General features: G+C 37.4%; 1 protein-coding gene across 1 annotated transcript in view; it reads right to left on the bottom strand.

The window, feature by feature from the left end:
• The window catches only part of ptprf (protein tyrosine phosphatase receptor type F), a 565,520-nt gene that overhangs the window by 396,380 nt on the left and 149,731 nt on the right, over positions 1–19,409 (bottom strand). Inside the window, exon 3 of the mRNA XM_031900923.1 lies at positions 8,033–8,099. The gene's annotated coding sequence lies outside the window, so the exon portion shown is untranslated. The remainder of the gene's footprint in view (positions 1–8,032; positions 8,100–19,409) is intronic.

Below are 19,409 nucleotides of genomic sequence, written 5' to 3'. Positions count from 1 at the left end.
TTTAACAGATAATCAGTCTCTGCGTGGAAAAGTATAGATTGGACTAACCTTCATTTAATGAAAGGGGCAGATTAGGGACCTGATAGACATGGCGCTTTATCTCCAGTGGAAAATCTTCTTTCCCTTGGTCAATAAAGCACCTGAAAATACTTGCTCCTCTGCTTATGTTTAAAGGTGTTTTTATGTGATTACCCAGGATTGCTGCATGTAAAGTGTTTTACAAGCGGCAATTCAAATGAATGCATATGGGCAGGTATTTCTAGGCACACTTACTACAGGCCTTGGTGACTTCTTTAAAAGTGGTGTAACAACCCCACACTAGGCCCCATACCAAAACATCTGTAGAGGGGCTGCCCCGAGCTTGAGTCCCTCTCTTCTCACCAGCTTGTGCCACCTGCTTCCTCTTAGGTAGGAAAGCTGCTGAGGAGCAGGGGGTGTGGGTGGTTTGGTTGGCCTGGTACTAATATTTCTACAACTAGTATTTGTAGTGGAAGCAGGCAGAACCCATGGTCTGGGCCCTCCTGTCCCTCTCCTCCCACTTCCAGTGACCGCATGCTTCCTCTATAGTTCTTTAACACACAAAATCCACAAAATAGGTAGAGACACAGGTGCCAATCAACTTTTAGTTGCATTTTCATAAAACTGCTTTTTACAACACTCCAATGTCCAACTTTGTTTATAAACAGTTAAACAGTAAATTCACTTGATGATTGGTTTAAATGGGTTACTTGAACAGGTATATCATCCCTGAGAGAGTCTATTACTATTATCTGCTTTTTATAGAGCACCGACAAACTTACACAGAAGTTCACAAATATTATATATTAATTATACCAATTTAAAGTACCAATACAAGCTATCAATATCATAAAAGAGTATTAAGAAAAGTTATACATTTCTTTATGAGTCCAGAATTTCATTACTTATCTCAAACAAAAGGAATTCTGGGAATGAATTCCAAACTCTTAAAAAAATCCCATTTACATGGGTTTATGCTATAGGCTACAGCTCACCCACTGGGTTTGAAGCTGAAGCCAAGACAATAGCTGATCAGATTCCCAACTACAGACATTGTTTCGCCCTTTCTGGGGCTCATCAGTGTAGTGCAGGGTTTTCTGATCAGCTTAGGCAGAGTCACCATGTGGTTCTACAAACAAATAAATTAGGTTGAGGAGACTGCCTCATACCAAATACAAATATGTGATAGAATGAAGTGTTAAGAAATTGTGTTGCCACCAGTTACAGCACTGCTTCTTGTTCCTAAGAGAGCGTGGTCATCTGTAACAGGAATGTACTGATGTGCAGCTTTATAATGCCATTCCTGAAACCTTGTAACAAGTAACAAGCATCTTTTCCATCTCTGTTTCCAAAGCAATATAGCCTCTGAATTTGTAAAATTAATCCAAGCTATTATGCTGAAAAATGTGCTTTATATGATATAAATGTCATGCATTCCTCTCTAACAAATCTGTGAGCACGTTTCAAACCGAAGGCTGTCACAATTCAGCTGTGGATATATATATTTAGACTTTAGCATTAGTGTTAGGAAATAATTTCCCAATGATGAATTCATAGCAACTACTAAAAATATATTTTTCAGTTTGGGGAAGTCAGTGAGATTATAATATACAAACAGTGTACAATAAAATGTAATATTGTTATTAATTATGGGCTGGTAAACATAGCTCATAATATTAGTATAATATCCCTTTACACTCATGTGTGTACCTGCATGTAAGTATGAGTCATGCTAGTGTAGAGTCATACTAGTGTCATACTAGTGTAGAGTCCTGCATGAGTCTTTACACTATATTTGGTTGATTAAAATGATTCTGGGGGTCAACATGTTATGCTCTGGGGTATTCTGCTCAGTTGCCAGCATAGGCGGAGGGTGACTTTTTTGTTTGGGGAGGCTAAATATGGTCCATACATAGACTGACCTACAGCTGATGTGAGACTTAGTGGATTCGCTGCTGGTGTAAAAAAATTAACCTCCCAACTACCTCTTGCCATTCCCACTGACTTCCAGGGATACTGTGAAAAAGTGCAGGTGGGGGTGCTTTTTTTAACCATAAAATGCTTAGGATGTAAAAGCATTCATATGTGCACTTCTGTTAGGGGTCCTCTATACATTTGTGTTTGTGTTCAGTTAGCTTCAAGTGCTAGTTCACCTTTAAATTAACTTTTAATATGATGTAGAGATTGAGACAAGTTGCAATAGGTCCTCTTTTATTTTTAATGGTTTTTCGGTTATTTAGCTTATTGTTCAGCAGCTCTCCATTTGGTGTTTCAGCAGCTGTCTGGCTGCTAGGGTCTTATTTACCAGGTAGTGGTTTAAACAAGAGATGGGAATATGAATAGTTAAGGGGCCTGCATGGAAAAATAAAACTGTAGCTTCACAGAGCAATACTTTTTGGTCTGTGACCCTCATTTGAAAGCTGGAAAGGCAGAAGCGAAAGGCAAATTATTCAAAAACTATAAAAAATTAACTAGGAAGACCAATTGCAAACTTGCTAGGAATAAGCCATTCTATAACATACTACAAGTTAATTTAAAAGTGAACCTCCCCTTTAGATGTGTTTAAGTTAGCTTTATAGAGAGAGAGGCAGCAGGTACTGACATCCCACACACGTTATATACAGTGAGACGCAGTCTCTATATACAAAACCAGCACATTATATGCAGTGAGACGCAGTCTCTATATACAAAACCAGCACATTATATGCAGTGAGACGCAGTCTCTATATACAAAACCAGCACATTATATGCAGTGAGACGCAGTCTTTATATACAAAACCAGCACATTATATGCAGTGAGACGCAGTCTCTATATACAAAATCAGCACATTATATGCAGTGAGACGCAGTCTCTATATACAAAACCAGCACATTATATGCAGTGAGACACAGTCTCTATATACAAAATCAGCACATTATATGCAGTGAGACGCAGTCTCTATATACAAAACCAGCACATTATATGCAGTGAGACGCAGTCTCTATATACAAAACCAGCACATTATATGCAGTGAGACGCAGTCTTTATTTACAAAACCAGCACATTATATGCAGTAAGACGCAGTCTCTATATACAAAACCAGCACATTATATGCAGTGAGACGCAGTCTCTATATATAAAACCAGCACATTATATGCAGTGAGACACAGTCTTTATATATAAAACCAGCACATTATATGCAGTGAGACACAGTCTTTATATACAAAACCAGCATATTATATGCAGTGAGACGCAGTCTTTATATACAAAACCAGCACATTATATGCAGTGAGGGGGGGGGTAGGGGACACGGCTGACTGGGGCACCTGCACCCCCCAGTCCGACCCTGCTCCACTGTAACTAACTAGAAATGAAAAAAACAATGACAAAAGTAAAAGAAAAATAGAAAGTGCAAAAAACCATAACAAATATATAAAAGCACAATAAGCTTTGTCAGGGGGAAAAGTTAACTTAACCTCCATCTGTTAGGGTAGGGGATAGGGATATTATAGATATCAGGTGACAAAAAACAATTTAATTTCAGCTAGTGGGTCAGTCTTTAGAACATATAAAGTATAGTACTTGTATATAGTACCTGTGTATAGTGCCTATGGGATTAAAACTGCAGCAAAAGTTCAAAGTTGGTTCTTGGGTAAAGTTTACAGCCTGCAGATTCTTCTTTTTTTTTGTCTTCAATTATGCACTGCCTCCAGTTTGCAAAATCTCCCGATCCCAGTCTGCATCTGCGCCTTGATTGGTCAATTTTACTGCCTGTCAAGAAAGCTGTGCTCTGATTGGAGAATCCACAAGAAGAAAGATCCAATCAGAGCACAGCTGATTTCTGCAGAACCCGGAGAAGATTTGCAGGACAGTGCAGAAACGGAGCCAGGTTTTAAGGTGCCAAAGCAGGTTTGGGGAGGCTTAGCCTCCCTAAGCCTTATTGAAAATGTATCTTTATCAGAAACACCGAACCAGCCTAAGGTACGCCCTGTGGGTAATGCAGCTAAGTTTTTGGAGTAATTTTCTTTCCAGTTGTACTTTTCATATCTGCATCTCTCTACATACAGTATAATGTGATTTCTTAGCATATAATGGAATTTCTTTAGCTATGAACTTTACATATTTTATTTTATCTGTAACAAAATCGTTTTCATGTAATTATTCCAGTTGCACATTTTTATTAGTATGTAAAGCAGTGTCTCTTCCCTATGGTTAGTATGTTAATGAAAGAAAGTTTCAGTACAGATAGCTAATACATAACGGAATGTGCCTTTTTATCTTAAAAGGATACCATGTTAAGCTCCACAATTCTCCATTTTGAGAGAAACACCATACCTTGGATCAGAATTTATCTGACCCGCAAAATGTTACCCAACAGCAGGGTCGAAGTGGGGGGTGCAGGCCCCACTAGTGCTGCCACCCCCTGGTGGTGGACCCCACCACCAATCCAAACCTCTCCCCTGGGCGCATGTACTTTATTCTTACCTTAGGCATGCTGGGATAGGGAGATCTACAGGCCAGGGGAGCGCTGGAGGGGATTGGGTCTAGGGCCAGTCTGACCCTGCCCTACAGGCTTTTTTAGGTTCCTACAAAATCTGATCCATATAGCTGTAATGTAAGTTGAATCAAACAAAGTCAGATGGTGGGTTTTGTTCCTGCATCTACATCCAACAGTGAATGTATTTCAATGAGTGGAAAAGTCTTTCAGACACCATCAGGTTTTGTCTTGTCAGATGCAGTGTTAATCGCTCCCTTCCCATAGGTGTGTCTCATGGATGGCAAAGCTTTTGTGTAGTTTACATATCAGATTGCAGTCTCATTATATTTTGACCCGTGCAACTACATTCATCTTTTAGGGTGCAATCTGTCCAACACCATCCTACAAAATCTCCTGTGTCTCCTCCACTCTTACATGTACACCCCAAGGGGGAGAAACACTGATGTTGCATGTAACTGCTGTGCTGTGTATTCAAATGTGCTAAACCTATACAATAACCTTTTTTTCAAACTTTTGTTTTTTTTTAGAAGACTTAAGGTATGGAAATCCATACACAGAAAGATATATACAAAAATACAGATAATACAGAAATGTTCCTTTTTCTTGGAAAACAGTAGGTCCCTAACATACCAGATAATAGATCTTATACCTTATTCCCATATATATATATATGGGAATAATGTATAAGATCTATACGACATAAGATCTATATGAACTAATAAGGTATAAGATATATATATATATATATATATATATATATATATATATGTATATATACATATGCCCCTTAGGGAGATGCTGATGTAAAATCAAATGAAGCATATTTATGAATGTTAAGAAGGGAACATACGGTAAGTATGTACTAAGACTTAATCCCTCTGAGAATTTTTGCTACATTTAGGTATTATTTCCTCAGCAGAAATCTTTATAAGATTTACTGTTATGATTTATAAAGGGGCAGAACTACATTCTTTTCCCCTGAGTCTTCATTCTCCAAGTCACAGTCCAATGCCTTAATCACTGAGCTACCCTCTTTCCTCACAATAGCACTGTGGCTGAGGCAATTATTTGCTGTATTTATCTACGTTTCTATTTTTTTTTATCACTGATGTCTATGAAAATCACCCAGGCAAATCTGCATGTGATTTTTCTTAGAGTCGCATTATCTATAAATACAGCAGGAATACAATAATAGTAGTAGTTTTCCACAGCACCGCTAAAATCTAGTCCTGATTAAAATGGTTGGAAAAGTGCAGAAATTAAAGCTCAGAAATACTCAGGTTTACCTTGTGTCTTTATTTAAAAATAACCAATTTCTGTAAGAGATACAAATGGGTTTAGACAGGCTCTACTGAGTTGCATTGTTTAAGCTCAAATTAAAACAAAATTTTAGTATGATGAAAACAGTGGTGAACTAGAAAAAATTGCCATTAAGGGAAAGCTCCACAAACATTATTATGCCTGTGTGAAGCTATCCAAAGCCCCATGTGAATCGCTTTGCATTTTTTGCGCCACATACCTTACTTCACAAGTAATCAGCTTCTGGAAAAAAGTAAAGTTTGTATCTATGAGTTGCCATCTTTTACCTTATGAGATCAAGATGCTGAACATTCCCTCTTTGCATGCATCCTAATCATTCATCATAAAAAAATGACACCTTCCAGAGAACTGTGCAGACTTTACACACTTGTTTATGTAAATGCATCTTGGTCTGGGATCAGTCATTCAATGGAAGTGGCATCGCCAAAGTGTTTGAAACCTCTTTGTTTGGTTACTAACTGCAGGGAAAAACGTGGGATACAATGGTAACAGCGTATACATTACTTATTAGAAGGCCTATCTGCTGGCAATGAATAATTTAGAGGCTTTCCTTGTCCTTTAAGGTTCCTGAGTCCAAACACACTTCTGCACTTCCACATGGTTGCCAAAACATTCAGCCTGCCTGTTCTGATACATTGCATTTGCACCCTGCATTTGTGTTAGTAAGTGATTTTCATTATTTATTCATTTGATAACTGAAATCAAGGAAATGTTAGTTTGGCTTAAATGACTTCAATCTACAATTGGAGCAGTGTATTAAGGTCACAAAGACATTATCCCCTTGAATAACACACTGGTCATTTTCTCTACTGGTGTGTAAACAAGGATCGCAGGATCAACCCATCAGTACACACACAGAGCAGGTTTCACCTTGCACTTTTTAAAGTACTCTCTGGGGCATATTTATTATGCTTTGTAAAAAATGGAGAGAAAATTTGCCACATATCACCAGGATTCGCCATGTAAAAACCGGCGTAAAATCGGCGTAAGTGTTTTACGTGGTTTTTCTTCCTCCGGAACTAACGTAAAATAATGGCATAAAATCTGGTGTTCGAACGGAAATCTTTAGACAGCTTTTTACACTGTTTTGTTGGCGAATTCGTTTTAAACAGCTTAATAAATATGCCCCTCTGTGTCTTAGGGAGGCTTAGCCAGGGCAGGAACTAGGGGTAGGCATGAGGGGCATGTGCTTAGGGTACAATGGTGGGGGTTGCTAGGCATGTACCTCTTTTGTCACCTACTCCTAGTCTGGGCCCTTGTGACTGTATGCATTAGTTCACACTTCCTTAAATAAGTATATGATTATATAAGAAATATGCTCTCCCATGGAAAGCCATCTATTGGTAGCCAACGGAAACACAAATTTCGCCCTCCTCCCCTGCATCCCCAAATAGCTGAAGACTATTAAAGACTAATATGACTGGAGGGTTTCAAGCTGGATAGCTTTGTTAGTTTTGCTTAAATTCAGGCCCCTCCCCTTCCTGCTTTGCCCTGTGCCCCATTTCTCTAATTCTGGCCTGGACACCACCCCTGTACCAGAATGACATATTTTTCAATATGAGTAGCAAAAGCAAAAGGAATAAGACAACTAAACAGGCAGTGCAGCCTACGTCAGATTTCACAAGTACAAACTGCAACTGTACCTTGAACTGGAAAATATGTAGGTGACATTTTAAAGAGTCCCATTTCCACCCTGGCACAATCGCTGCACATCCGTCACCATACATTCTCTCTTTTATTAATCCCACATCAGCCATCGATACATGAGCATACTGCAGAATCTCTAAACATTGCTGTATTCCCTTCCTCTGGACTATCAGCATGTTACTTGTCAGACTGTATGAGCACAATTGAAATAGTCCTGTCAGTAACATTAAATCAAACTTTAATGCAGTGTCCGTGTGTATAGCCTAGAATTGTTTTGCCTTTCTCTCTCTCTCTCTATATATATATTTTTTATTTTCATTTTCTGGGAATACAAGGTAACAAAGCTCTCATATTAGATTTAGAGTAAAGAAAGTGTCATAGCAGAGGGATCAATTCTACAGCAACTAAAAGCAACTATTGCAACCCTCAATAGAGTCATAATAGCTGCATGGTTTCCAGGTGTTTAGTAAGAAATGTATTCCCTAACAGGCTTGTTATGTTCAGCTTTAGACTGTTATTACATATCTATAGAGCAACTTACAGTTAAAGGATTAAGAATAACAACCTACCTCACATCTGGAGAGATGATCTGGATGAGGACTCTTCTTTATCATAAACAGCTGAAAACCTTGAACCCTATACAAAAAATTAGAGCAGAGGAAAACAGGGCGTTGAGTCCAATCGAATTTTGTAAAGGATATGACTCTTTTTGCTTCAGTGGTCTGTTAATATTTTCAGGTGCCATCATTTTGAAGCTTACATTGAAGAAGTAAAATGGATTTTATTTTTTTATGGAAAAGTATAAAAAGTATCAGTGTCTTACACCCAAGCACAGACTGCTGCATCTATAGTATTCTATACTGTCATTCATCTGTTCTAACCATGAGTGTGTATAGAAAGTGTGTATAGAAAGTGCAGTGCTGCATTCATTGTTTTATTGTCTGTCAGTACAGTGTATTATACAGAGGTAATCTGGTAAACCAAGCAACCTGCCACATTTATAGCAAAGTGGCTGAGTAGATTCATGTTTTTTTAATACCTCATGGAATTATATTCTTCTGCATGGATTGAAATGATTTGCAGTTCTCACACCCTACACAAATAAAGGCTCTATAAAGCCAAAACCCACATGAATAGTACATTTTTTTTATCTATCTACCTATCATTCTATATAATTATTTATCTATCTACCTATCATTCTATATAATTATTTATCTATCTACCTATCTTTCTATATAAGTATCTATTTATCTATCTATATCTATAATGCTGCTATAAAATAGATGTGCACAGACATTTTTATCAGGTTTACTGAGTCCCAGCTAGGGATACACCGATTCTTATTTTTTGGATTTGGCTAAATACTGAATCCTCCATTCAAGATTTGTCCAATTGCAGAAAACAATGTTTTGTTTGCATATTGCAGCATAAGCAAAATTAAAAAAAATTCATCATCTGTTGAAAAAATGTATTGGTACATAAGTTACATGATTGTTATGCTTTGATCGAAATCATGAAAAAGTGCTGGGGTTCCGCCAAAATGAGTCCTGGAGTATTCCTAGTTCCTGCTCTGTAGAATTTGCAATAAAACAGGCTACACATGTTACATTCTACTTGGTTGCTTTGACATATGAAAAGGCAAGATAAAAGATGAATCTGGCCATACAAAGCAAACAAAAATAGCCATCAGAAGCACAGATTTCGCCTCCTGGCAGTTGCTAAAGAGAACCACATCAAGTGGTAAAGCCAATATATGCTTTGAGTGTGTGATCATGCACATAGGCCCATATGATCATCTGCCTAAGGCATTCAGTACATATACTTATGAAAAAAAAAACCACAAGTTGATTGTTAACTTGTTTGACCAAAAATTGGCTTAAATTGAACTAAATTAAGGTCTAATCTAAATGTTACTTAGCAAGGGCCCATGGTGTACAATGTTGTATGAATACAAAACCACTGACCATTTTGCATGACCTACATTTGGTACCTGATGTTACAAGGAGCCCAGGCCACTGTGAGTGCACCAATAATCAATTTTCTAAATCAGTGGATTTCAGTTCTAATGAAACAAACAGTTCCATTAGATTCATCTTCTGCACTTACTAGTTTTAATAAAAAAAAACAAAAAAACTTGTGGAAATGATGTTGACATAATGTAAAATGTATTTTCTCATAGTTGAATTTAATTAATAGTACGATGCTGCATCTTCTATAGTTTTGGCTTTCTCTTCGCTCTATGCCATATAATAGTTTTACTTGCAACAAGCACAGTGCCAGAACCAAGGAGAAGTTAGCAGGGACGCAGTTAAACAGAACACCTTAAAAAAAATTGCTTTGCAGTATTTCAGAACCTTCTGGATAGTAGGTTTCCCAGTAATAGATCCCATACCTGTACTACATAGGCACAGATTTACTACAACCAATTCTAAAGACAAGATTTACCTGAACATTCAATTCTGCTACAGTATTTAGGAGTATTTAACAGTACATAAAGTGTTTGATGGGTCACTTGGTCTTGATCTTCCATCAAATTCACTGTTTCCGAGTTATATAATAGCCTATGGGAATGGTGATTAATCTACAGTACTTATGACATTAATTAAAAGTTACTAAAGATTTTATTGATGTTCGAATAAATAAGGAACATAAACTGATGCTTTCTGGAATATTTTTGCAGAGCTGGCTTGCCTCATAAACCATACAACATATAAGCCATTTTCATAAACCATATAACAGACAGTTAGGACTCGCTATAAAGTAAATACTGGTGTTTATCAGCAGCTAAAGAAAGTGGTTGCTAAAAGCTGATGGTGAACATCAAGGATAGTAGCAAATTTAGTCCTAGGTATATTGAGTTTATGACAAATTATAGTACAAGGTACTGTCGGGGGTTCAGGTTTTGCTAACCTTTATTTCAGGTAGTTCTCCAGGAGGGTGGTATACAGCTAAAGGTTGCCTCATTTATAGTTGGGAGGGAAAGTGTTTCCCATTCCTGGGTAAAAGTATCTTTCTGGCAGTGTAGTAACTGTTCAGCTGGTGTCAGGGTTCGCTAGTTTATAAAAGAAAAAAGGTTCCGCATGTTCTTTGTTTTTGGTCCCCTCGTTTTTTGGAGGAGGTGGTGTGCTGAAGGGCCTTGGCCAAGGTACACCCAGTAGGTGTAGTAAGTATTAGAAGTTGTGTAATAGTTCCTTCTAGAAGTGAGAGGCAGAATCAGGCTAGTGAGTGAAGTAGTCAAAGGCTTCAACGAGAAAGGAAGTCCTGAAGCTATAAACGCAGGGGCTGCATGACAAGGGATGCGAATGACCAGAAGAAAGATTACACTGATTTATGTTTAAAGACTGGCAAAATCAGATGCAACTGTGATTGGGTGAGAAGCAATAAGTTAAGGAGGGGGAAAGCTGGGTTGGGGGTGGAGAAGGATAGGGATGTGATGTCACAAGAAAAGCAGTTCACTTCCTATCTTCTGAACAGGTAGAAACATCCTACCCACCCTCCCCTCTTTTTTGCATATTTTGTAAAATGCCAGGATATTCTCTTCTTTATGCTCTCATATTATCTATTAATAACAGAATGTGAAAGTTTTCCTATATGCACTGTTATATTGTGGTTTCAGTAACATTATACAGTATGAATGTGAGAGTCTGCATGGTATTATTTGTGTTAAATGATAGTCAAATCCTTGATCCAGGGAATTTTCTAATCGCCAGGGGGGGATCAGGAAGGAATTTTTTCCCTCTTGAGGCATAACTGGCACTGGCTTGATAAAAGGTCTTATGTGACCTGAAACATTGCTGCTGTTGTGATTTGCCCCAGAAAATTTTGCAATAAAGGCATTTTAATCTACAAAGACAGGAGGTGCTGTTCCTGTTCTTCTGTACCATAACTGGCACTGGCTACAGGCTGGGTTTTTTGCCTTTCTCTGGATCAAAACAGTGGCTATATGGTAATGTATTTTAAGTTGTATCTGTCACGGTAGCGGTAGGACCTTGCCAGAATACGGCACAGGAAATTTTAGAAGAGGAAGAAAGGAGCTTCTCTCCTTTGACTGCACGGTGGGTTAATTGATACAGACGCTACTACTGCTTGTGCTAGGTGACAGCCTGCTTGGATTTCCTATCATTGAGGCACTGCAGATTCAGGACCAGCAGCAGGGCTGCTGAACTTCTCTCATGGTGGGAGATGCAGCTCCTGCTGGTAGCAGAGTTTGGGGCCATCCTCTCTGTGGGTAGAGGCAGCCTAATACTCAGTGGTGGATATAATGACATAGTGCTGATCTCAAATCTTCAGTAAGGAGTAGCAGAGCATAGTAGCGATCTCTTATGGAATTCTAGATTTGAATATTGCCTTGGGGTGAGGCTGGCAGGTCCTATTTATTTGATAAAATGTAAATAAATGCTGTGGCCTCTTTTTACCCATTTCTGGCTCCTGGTGTTTTATTTAGGTATGTAACAATGGGGTTCAGAGGGATTGTGAAAGCGAAGGGCAATTGAGGAGTCCCCTTGTCATGCCAGGAAGGGTTGGTAACCTGTGGTATCAATGCCTCCAGTATAGGGACTCAAACCGTTAGGCTCAGTGATTCCTGGAGTAATCGACTACTGCGAGCTTCACCTAGCACTGGGGATTGTTTCACCAAGGCAGTGAGTACTATCTCTGGGGTATTGTGAACACTACAGCTAAAAAACAAAGAGTAAAGAGCAACTGTAACTGTACCATCATATCAGCACCTATCAAAGAGATTGTGAAGCTGTTCCATCAATAAAGAGTTTCATTTGCTTTTAAGAACCACTGAAGCCCGAGTTATTTGTAAGATCAAGCTTTGTGTGCAAGTCCAGTGTGATTAACCTTTTCTCCCACAGTACAGCGAGGGCCCACATAAGAAGAAAGAGTGCTCCACTGGCAGTTGCAGGGAGTTGCTACTCCATCAGTAATATAAACTTAGCTGTACAAAACTTGGAATTTAACTATACTGCTATGGTATTGTTAAGGTCAATTTATGGTAAATTAATTTCATGAAAATCCATCCACTTCACCAAGAACTCAATGTTACTTTTGCTGGTTTCTGCAGGAAAATGATTTACCATTTGCTGCAGCTGCCAGAGGGGAGTTCACCTGTCATCAAACTAAAATACATTAGAAGGCCTTTGGGAAAGATTAAAATGAATGCTACCTGCATGCTCAAACCGACTACAGAATGTGGTCTGTACTAAGCACTGATAAAATTTAGTCTGTGCATTCTTCAAGCTAAAAGTGGCACTAATTATCCTGTAAAAATTGCCTATGCCATATAGCTAAATGAAGTTTTTCCTATGCACTACTCTAATGTATATACTGTATGTGTAACATGCTAACATCTTCTGATCATTTTAGGAGGAATTTATACATTTTCCATGTTATTTGTTTATCCGTTTATGTTCTCATTATGTTTCCTCAGTTGCTACAAGGAATTTGTACATAAGAGGATTGTGCATATCATATCTAAGAGGTTTACAACAAAATCCAGACAGCTGAGCTCCATCATTCAGTGTTTCACAAGCTTTTAGTTGCAAAAATAACAGCTTCCAGGGCTGTCATCGTCCAAACAAATGCAAAGCCATTGACCATTTTGCAAGCAGATTTGCCGAGTAATAAAGAACTGGGGCTGGCTGCTGGAAGGGACTCTCTTGCTGTGTTTATTAACTCCTCAGTCTGGCAGATGGGCATTCTACCAAGCAGAAGGAATAAATTGGCATTAGAAACACAGGAATGAAGAGAAACAGCATCTTTTCTTTCTAAAGACTGCTCAGTATGATAACAGAGGTCCCTGCCTATGCAAGAGCCCTGGTACTGAAGTAGTTATATCTCATACTGTAATCAAGTTAAATACCATCTACTAGGTCTATTCAGGCTTAGTTCAAACTTATAATTAGCTTGCACAGGTTTTATTCTTTTGAAATAAATACTTTAATCTCGCTCCTTCATACTGATTATACGTTTATTTAAAAATACTCCAGCTGGTTGTCATTTTTCTAAAACATCAGAACTGTGCAGTTTATGTTTTTTCCCTCAGGTACAGAGAATAAAACTTGTACACTTGCGGGCATATTTATAATGCTGTATAAAAAAAACAGTATGCCACTTAAACCTACAGTACCCTGTGTAAAATTATGCATATTTATAAAGCTGCGTTATGATTGGTATGAACGCGAAGCTGAATGTAAAATTCTAGCATAACATGAGGTGTTAGCCTGAAAAATAAATACATTTAAAACAGGGATTTATTGCTGCCTCCACAGTATTGTATGCCACTTTCAAAGCCAAAAATCTTTTCTATATCAGTTTGTTCCACTGAACAGGTCTAGAATGATGTATATAAAATAACGGTGTTAGTCTGGCATAAAATAACACTCACCCACCCTTATACATACAGCACTGTGTTAATTCCTGTACAAGGACTACAACGGAGCTTTATAAATACACCATTTATTTTACACCAAATTTTACACTCTTTTTGTGTAAAATATATGACTTTTCATTTTCAGTTTCATCAAGTCCCATTCCCTGTGGTGAAGAAGCATTCATCTGCAGCACATTTACAAAGGCCTTTGAGTCTGCACATTCACTTCCATCCTTAACACCGTCTGTATACTACCCACTGTTTGCTCTGGATCCTGACAAGTAACAGTACATACATTTTTCATTTGCTTGGAATTTTTTTAGTTTGTATGTCTTTTTGTTAGACATCTGCAGGGTTAGAAAAATTAGAATACATAAAAAAAATAGTTATAAAAATGTGTTGTTCTTTACATTCCAGACCAGTAACTGAGCGAATCCAGATTCCAAAAAAATGTAGATAATGACTGTTTGAAAAGAAAGATAGACATGGTATTTGCAATTTGTATTAAAACTTTACAATTCATTAAACTTGCCCACCACCATAAACTATATATAAACCGGTATTACCGCAGTAGCACATATCCACAGAACTATCAAGCCATAATATACTAAAAACATACACATAAAATGAAAAAGATAGATGTTATAAACTGATAGATCTAATTCACATAATTCATATGCATATATTCTGCAAAAAGAATGTCCTGTAAATTGGCCAATAAAGTTCCAATCCATGTATCCAGTAGAAAATAATTAATATAGAAGAGTCAAACAAAAATAGAAGATGATAAATGCCTGCAGAATATTTAGTGGAGTGAATACAAATGACTCCTTTATGTGAAGAACAGTCTGAATTGACAAAATGGAACCAGTCACAATACTAGAGTGCCAGTACATACAATAACAATAGTAAGGGTAAAAACTAGACCCTTTATTCAGTTATTGCTGTATTCCCCTGGTGGTAAGGGCTGATACCTTTGCTGTGTGTGGGTGAACATTACCTCATTTTCCCTGTTTTACCAACAGTGATACAGGTATGGGATCCGTTATCTGGAAAACAGTTATTCAAAAAGCTCCAAATAACAGAAATGCCATCTCCCAGAGACTCCATTTTAATCAAATAAGTAAGATTTTTAAAAACTATTTTTTTTTTTCTGTAATTACTAAACAGTTCCTTGTACTTGATAGCAACTAAGATATAATTACTCCTTATTGGAGGCAAAACAATCCTACTGGGTTTTTTAATGATTAAATTATTTTTTAGCACCTTAAGTAAGGTGATTTAAATTATGGAAAGACCCCTTATGCAAAAAAACCCCAGGTCCCAAGCATTCTGGATAACAGGTTCCATACCTGTTCGACATTTGTCTTGTTCAATTATATCAATTATACATACACCTGGCAGTGAAATACCTAGTCCATGGTAAGGACATACCAAGTTTGGCACATTCTGTCACGTCTGTCTATCAACCTACTGTATCTTAACCTTGCCCTGTTATGTTCTAACCTAGTATGGTACCTAAACTCTGCCCATAACATGACACAATCACTAAGCCCAAGCTTCTGTGGGAATCAAAACCTATTTTTCTGAACTGGAATTGTTTGCAAGTATTATATCAGCTGATCTCTTATGTCTAGTTAGTTGCATAGAGTGCAGTACTAGGGCTGCTGCTGTTATATATATTATATTCCATTACACGCTCTACCCCTTTGGTCAGCTTAAGGCAAAACCATCTCAGTGTTCATTTTGCTGGTGAGTGAATAATTCTAGAGATACAGATTAATTAAAACACCCCAATGGATAATCTCTTTTAAATACTGTTATTTTAAATTACTATTAAAATAAAATAAACGCGACCCTGTAGTCTGCCTTCTGGGGGTTATTGATGATATCCTATCGACCAATGCAGCCAGAATTAGATTTCGCACTCTTATGTTCTATGCAAAAAAGACAGTTATTATGCACTGGATGGGGAATAATCTGCCTACACTGAACTACTGGAGGCAGCTTGTAGATAATGCCCTCCCACTCATTAAACTCACATACGAAACCAGGGGAGCGGTGGACAAGTTTGAAAAAGTGTGGAGTGTCTGGTGCAACCCAGTCCCCGAGGACCCATAGTTCTACCATAGTCTAACACCAACCATATCAGTACACTGACTCGCCACCAACAGTAGATAACCTCAACATGAAGTGAAATAATGCACACACTGCAATAGATTGTATTGATTTATTGTAACAAAATGTATGGCAATACTTATGTCTTATCTTATTGTTTTGTTTGATTTTTTGTAAAACAAATAAAAAATTTACCTTTAAAAAATAAATAAATAAATAAACGCTCAAACACATTTAATAATGGCACAGCCAGGATTCGTCCACTCACTCTTTATAGACAATCAATTCTTGTCACTGTCCCTATTGGGTTTCATATTAGGCTAAAGTCTCTGGTGTAGCAGCAGCATTGACATCTCTCAGGTGCTTTGTTCTGCAGCTCCTTGGTATTGTTTAAATGAGCTCCCATCTCTATCATGCCACATTGAGCAGACAAAAATAACACCAAGTGAACTGTATGTATTGCAATGAAAATAGTATCCAATTAAGCTTTCCAACACCTAGGTCTGTGTACAGTCACTGAATGTCCTGGTATTTCTTTCTTGGAAAAAAATGTTTTCCAGCATCATTTACTTGATTGACTATAAAACATACAACTAATATATTTTAATGCATCCTAGGCTGTGCTTAATCTCTTAGGTTACTGAAGTAATAATAACTGGGTATATAAGTTGGAAGCTGCATAGAATAAAATCTTATTTATGTTGCACAGACAAACTACAAGCTTCTTACAGAGACACGATCACCCTCATGAGCACATAAATAAATTCTTTATTGATTAAGACAATGAAACCATTTTCTTTATGGATATAAACTGTACCTAGTAATTCAGTGCAGGCCACCATACTGGCGCCATGAGCCATGATTTTATATGCGGGCACTTCATTCCTGTAGTTTAGGGGAAGTCTAATATTTGTTTAAAAGAATTTTAAACAGATGAAAATGTACACAGTACAAGAAAACGTCTTTTACCCTTCATCCTACTGTACAACTACAAACAGTAATGTGTAACAGTTCTCTATGCATTAGCATAATCTGCTATTTGTACGCCATTTTTAAAAACAATGTATGCGCCATTTAAAACACTATAACATTATGATGGAAAGATGAAAACATGGGGCAATAATCCCTGTGTTCAAGACAACTAAAAATGAAAATAACTAAAAACCCTTACAAACCATTATATATGGCAATGCTGTTTTCTTTCATAGTAGAACATTTTGGTGCAGATACCTCCAGGGGCCTCAAATCTAATTGTTTCCTGATGCCCTCTTTTCCATATTCTGTTTTATTGGGAGAATCCATGCAGAACAACTGCAAAATTATGTAACAGATACAATGTTATATCTCTGTGTGGGTTCCCTGCTCCTGAAGTAAACAGCTGGCAAAACAACAGAGGCATCTGCAGGATCTGAATAAATCATATGGACATGTGACAGCAATCTCCTCCAGTAATTAGATTTTGGACCAGGACCCCCTACTTCTGTGATACTGATTTCACTGCACTAGGAAAAATCTACATTCTCCGCAGGCAGACCTGATAAACAGAAGCAGTACCTTTCTATAAAGCCCTTAGCCCCAACTATTAAAGGCTTTGTTTCTGTAGATTTGTGATGGATCATTTACCGGTTAAATAAGCTTCATTTAGAAGCCATTTCCAGTAAGGTTGAACAACGCACCCTGCCAGAGACATTTATAAGGGTCACTAAGACTAGTTTGCCTTCAAGAAAAACAAAATGAGTAAATGACATGCCTCCAGCCATTGCTTAACTACAGTTTATCAAATGCTGGAGACAGTAGGTTTTCTGAATTAGCAAATCTATCTCCAAAACGGAACATCCTTACATTTTCTTTTTTAAATTAATGTATTAATTTCAAAGAATTCTATGAATCTGAGAGTGGATAAAGGGAATTGTTACTAATATTGCTGACACATATTTATAAAGGACCAACTAATAACTAAAGAATGTCTGCTTTATGAAAGCACTATTTGATTCTGCATCTGTGACATTCGAGTCTCCTTATGTTCCACTGCAGTGCTTGAATGTTTGTCCTTCCAAGCTGAGTTTCTAGGAATAGCAGGGGAAGACTATTCGGGAGCGATTGCTCACACAAAACTGATCAGCAGCATGTAGCTGTACCCAAAAAGTGTTAAGGAAAACAGTAAAACTCATAACTGAGTAATGTACTTCTGGCACTCTGCAGCATACACACCTACTTGCTGGTGATCAGACAAACCTAGAAACCCTCTTCTATACTGGTGGGAGAAAATGGTCCTCTAATTTCTTTTAGGTCATGTGGGCACTTTTAAATCCCTTCACAGGGCATACAACAAGATACTTTAACACAAAAATTGAGACAGTAATAAACTTGATAAAGTTCTGCCTAAACTGAATGAGCAATGGAACATATGCATCCATAAATGAACTTGCAAAGAGGTGTGTGCTACATGTACAGTACTGCTGAAAGTGGTACTCTTTTGGTGATCTGTGGATCTATATGGAAGATTAACAGCTATAATGTGTCTTTCCAGGGTGTGTCATATCTATCTCTGCAATTAGCCATAGTAATTATCATATTACCTAATTTCCTCAGAAACCCAAAATTCTCTGTCATCATCTTTCACATTTCCTCAAAAATCCTTATTGATTTAAATTCAAAGCGGTTATTAAAAATGGGTGGGGGGGTGGGACAAATTGTTCCACATGCCCCTTTGACTTTCCAGCTCCCATATTTAAACTGCATACATGTGGCACCAAACAATACAAGTAGCTACAGAAGCTTATGATAAGATTAAAGAAGAAACTCATAAATCAGTTATGATATTTTTGGCTTGTTGTAGGTGGATGAATCAAAGCAATCATAATCAGCATTGTTTGGTTTTTCACTTTCTGTTCCATTGTTCTTTCTTTTGTGTTTAAACTGCAAATATAAAATGCAATCTGGTTGCCACAGAAGAGAAAACTGATTATTATTGTTTAATTACATAATTCTTAGTTAAGGGGTCTTGTCTATACATCGTTCAGTAATAGATAAACAACAATCACATATTTTCCCCACAATTTCTAACACCTTATGACATATATGTTTACCAATTAACAATGCCTTTGTTTGTCAAAAAATGCAATGCGCTTAGATATCAGGTTAAAATTATAAAACAATATTGATATCCATCAATAGGTATCCAATATTCTAACTGGACACCTTCAATATACAGGGTTTGTAATAATTCCCAATTAAATACAGTAATTCCCAACTAAATACAGTGGTTTAATGTACACAGAAGACCTCTATACACATGGTCTCTAACCAATAGCATAGCAGTAGTGCTAACAATTGCACCATAATGACCTATATTAAATGTAATTGCTGGTTGGGGTATGTATAATTTCTTATGCAGTGCTGCACATTCAAACAATACATTAATAGAACAGAAGGGGAACAGTAATGTAACA

The sequence above is a fragment of the Xenopus tropicalis genome, chromosome 4 (assembly GCF_000004195.4).
Source record: "Xenopus tropicalis strain Nigerian chromosome 4, UCB_Xtro_10.0, whole genome shotgun sequence".
NCBI classification, from domain to species: Eukaryota; Metazoa; Chordata; class Amphibia; order Anura; family Pipidae; genus Xenopus; species Xenopus tropicalis.
Note: the sequence above shows the minus strand (reverse complement) of the source record. Positions and strands in the feature narration are given on the sequence as shown.